Below are 4622 nucleotides of genomic sequence, written 5' to 3' on the forward strand. Positions count from 1 at the left end.
CGGCTGAAAAGCGGGAGGGAAAAAAAAAAAAAAAACTCAATTTTTGAAATTTAGCTGACAGCCAGGAGTGATTATCAGCTGAAGCTCAATAAGCCCGTGTTCCGTGGTTGGTCGCCATTTCAGAAGTTTTATAGGATTACGTAAGTCGGCTTCAAGAAGTTCGTTGAAGTCACACGCATGAGCAATCTAATTATTATACAAAAGATTATAGTGTTTTTGCTCGCGTTCTCTTTGCCGTTTGGATAAAAAATTATCTTTTAATAAAAAAAAACAATAATGACCATCACCATCTTTTGTAGGCTGAAGATTTTTTTATTGTGAATATTAACTTGGTTATTTAATTAAATAATTTGAGAATTATATATACAAATAAAATGCTAGTAGGAGATACTAATGCAATTCTAAGATTTAACTAAGAAGATAAAAAGATAAATATAGATTAAAATATTTGATTCTCGTGTCGTTCAGAGTTATTAATAATATTTTATTTCATTATATATTAATAATTTTTTATCAATAAATTAATAATTTAAACATTATTAGAATAAAATAATTTGCTCGAATAATTTTTTTTCCTTATTAATCTATTTTTATCAATAAAAAAATATAGCTTTTCTTAGTAATATACTTTATTTAATAAATACCCATGAGACTCTAAAGGATACATAATAACAATAAAAAGATATATTTTTAATTAAAATCTCTTTATCCTATTAATGTGATTGTTTTTGGTAATTTATTTATTAGAATGTTTATTTTTTGAAACAAAAAATTATGAGAATCATAAAAGCAAACTTTTAAAAAAATTAATGGTTTTATTAATATGAAGTGGAAGTATTAAAAATATAAGAATAACACACTGAAATTTCTCTTATAGCGTGCTTTTTATGTAATCATGCGACAATAAAATAGATTTACATGGAAAAGCCAAAAGTCAAAATTTTAGAAAAATATCTATAAAAATCACAAAGTACTATAAAAAAAGTGCTCAATATATTTATTTTTTTTTTTATCAAAAAACTATAATTTTATTCTTAAAAATGATATTCATTAGATATTTCAAAGTTATTTATTTCATGTTATTTCTGGGTAGCATGTTTAATAATTTCATATAAACAAATGTTATGAGAAGAAATAACGCTTTCTTATTATTCTGTTTTCGTCATACAACAAGTATATATACAACCCTATACAACCCTACACTTTTCCTAACAGAATAAAAAAAGACTAATCATTTCCTAAACTATGAAACCAAATATTATAGGAATCCCGCAAATTGTAGGAATCCTAATACAAGTTAACATTCCCCCTCAAGTTGGTATATAGATGTCGCACATGCCCAACTTGTCTAGAAACCTGGAGAACTTGTATTAGAAACTGCCTTAGTGAGAATATCTGCTGCTTGGTCGTCTGTTCCTATGGGAGGAACCCCAATTACTTTGTTATCTAGCTTTTCTTTAATAAAGAACCTATCAACCTTTGCATGCTTGGTCCTATCATGTTACATTGGATTATGAGCAATATCACGAGCAACTTTATTGTCACAAAATAACTTCATCGGTTGGCTTTGGTTGACCCCCACATCTTGTAATAGAAACTTAAGCCACAAGAGTTCACAAATACTGAGTGCCATGCCTCTAAATTTAGCTTCTATGCTTGATCTTGACACAACATTCTGCTTTTTTACTTCTCCACGTTATTAGATTTCCTCCAACAAAGGTAAAATACCTGGATGTTGAATGCTTATCATTTGTGGATCCGGCCCAGTCAGCATCCATATCGCACTTAATTTTGAAATGCCCATTTTTTTTTAAAATAAAACTCCTTTACCAGGGCTTCCTTTCAAGTAACTCAATATTCTCTTGACCCCACTCATGTGTTGTTCTCCCGGATTATGCATATATTGACTAATTACGCTCAAGGCATAAGCCAAATTTAGCTTAATGTGACCCAAGTACATCAATCTTCCTACTAACAGTTGATACCTCCCTTTCTCAATCAATCCTTTGGTCCGATCAATACCCAACTTCATTCCTTCAGCCAACGGAGTGGATACCAGTTTGCACGTTGTCATATTGGTTTCTTTTAATAGGTTAAGAACATACTTTCTTTGTGATAGAAATATCCTGGACTTGCACCTCAACACTTCAATCCCAAGAAAATATTTCAAAGAACTAAGATCTTTCATTTCAAATTTTATAGACAAATAGTTTTTTAATGTTGCTTGCTCAGCAAGATCGTTACCAGTAACTACCATATCATCCACATATACAATGAGAGCTGTAACCTTTCCATCCCGGTGTTTTAGGAATAACATGTGATCCCAATTACTTTGTTTATACCCGAATGTTCTCATTGATTTGGTAAACCTATGATGATTTCTTAAGTCTACATACCTTGTGTTTCCGTATGTCCAGATCACTCCATCTTGGTAAAAGGTTCATGTAAATCTCCTCAGTTAAATCTCCATGGAGGAATGCATTTTTTTCATCAAATTGTTGCAAAGGCTAATCTAGATTTGCTGCTAAGGACAATAGAACACGAACTATGTTGATTTTTTTCACTGGTGTAAATATATCAGTGTAGTCGATGCCATGTTTCTATGTATATCCCTTTGCCACCAATCTTGCCTTAAAGCAATCTATTGTTCCATCTGCTTTGTATTTTACTGTATAGACCCATTTGCATATCATAGATTTCTTTCCAACTGGTAAGTCAGTTATTTCCCAGGTAGCATTCTTCTTCAACGATCTCAATTCTTTATTCATTGCATCTTTTCAGCAAGAATTTGTTAAGGCCTCTTGCACACTGTTAGGAATAGATACAATAGATAATTGATATACAAATGACTTATTTGATTCTGATAGGTGATTGGTAGACATATAATTGTTTAATGGGTATCTCATTCTTGTATCAGAATTTAGCTCACTCATCGAATACTTGTGTTTACACTTAAGATCTGCCCTATAAATAGGTTTGGGAATACCTTGATTAATATGCTTTGGAAGGCGACGGGTTGGAATTGCATCCAGTGTGGGAGACGATTGGTTATGAGAATTAACAGAGGATGAGTTCATACTTGGATTAGATATACCATCAAAAGGAAAATCCTATGACAATTGCTGCAGTTGTTGCTCGGTTATATTGTAAGTAGTAGGTTGTAGCTTATTATCAAGCCCCAATTTCATGGAACCAGTGGGCTGTTCTTCCTCCTACAATGTTTGTTGCTTCTCAGTGAGCTTTTTAGTAGCCTGATCACCATAACATACAGATTGCTGCTCTTCTCCAAGTGTTGTTAACACAACCAAAAGATTGATGTCTTCTCTTAAGTGCATGAGTGTCGAAGTAATAAATAACCCAGCAAGACCAGGGTCAAACCACAGGGAGGTTAACTATATAACAACAACAGCAGCAGTAACAACAACAACAACAACAACAATAATAAGTTAAAAAGGACTTTGAGAAATAGGATTAATGTAAGGATTCAACAATGATAAAAACAAATGTCAAGGTTAGAGGTTCCATTAATAATATTAGATATAAGTATAGTATAAACTCTTTTTATTAATCAACAAGAAACCACACACAAAGGAGGTTCCAATCGGATGATTTATCCTTAATAGTTCATTATAAATTTTTAACGTGATCATATTAATTATTTTATTTAAGTAACACCAAACTTTTAAATATTGTCAGGAATTCATGATGCTAACTTATGTTAACAACAAATGAAGTTCCTTCCATAGCACATGTGTAGGTTATATCACATGGTTGGCTATAAAAGTGCCAAGCATTTGTTATACCAGGTTTACATAACACAAATCTAGATTAACCATTTAACAAGCAAGGTATTAAGAATTAGTAAGATAAAAAGATAAGACATGTTAATAGCAAACTTTCTTGGATATAAACATTGAAGTACATATTGAATTTATATTATACTTATCTTAACACCATTAGTGAAACCTTAACACCATTAGTGAAACCTTTTCACCTTGATATAATGAACTTAGCTAAACATAATAAGGAAGATAAACATAAATAAACAACATAAGAACATAAGTATAGTAAAGGAAATGAAAAACATAAACATAAAATAAAAATAAAGATTACAAAATATAAAGAAAGAGAATGATCTTGATCTAAACAACATAGATGCCTAAATGCATGGCAAATGCCTCCTTTTATAGGCTAAAATTTAAAACTATTGATTTGATGACTAATTGTTGAGTGGGTGGCCACATCTTGACTTGGAGACAATACTTATCTTCTTGTCTGAACAAAATGTTATTGGTAATGTCAGAATTTGAACAAATTTATGTCATGAAAGTTCTAAGAAATTGTCTCAGCTTTCCAACAACAAAAAAATCAATGCATTTGGACTTCTAGAACTCGAGATATGAGCTGAACATTGAACAGTGTTTGGGTTGCAGGACAGATCCAGACTTCTCTGTTGTTGTTACAATTTGAACTTGAAAACCATCTTTTTAAATTTTGCACTCCCATGAAAGTTTTAGGCCTATGTCTTAGCTTTCCATCCATATAAAGCAGACCTAAATCCAAGTTCCACAGCTCTAGTTATGACCCAATAACTAAACAGTGTTCCAGTTTGGATTGAATCA

Source organism: Populus alba, chromosome 5, assembly GCF_005239225.2.
Source record: "Populus alba chromosome 5, ASM523922v2, whole genome shotgun sequence".
In the NCBI taxonomy this organism is placed as follows: domain Eukaryota; kingdom Viridiplantae; phylum Streptophyta; class Magnoliopsida; order Malpighiales; family Salicaceae; genus Populus; species Populus alba.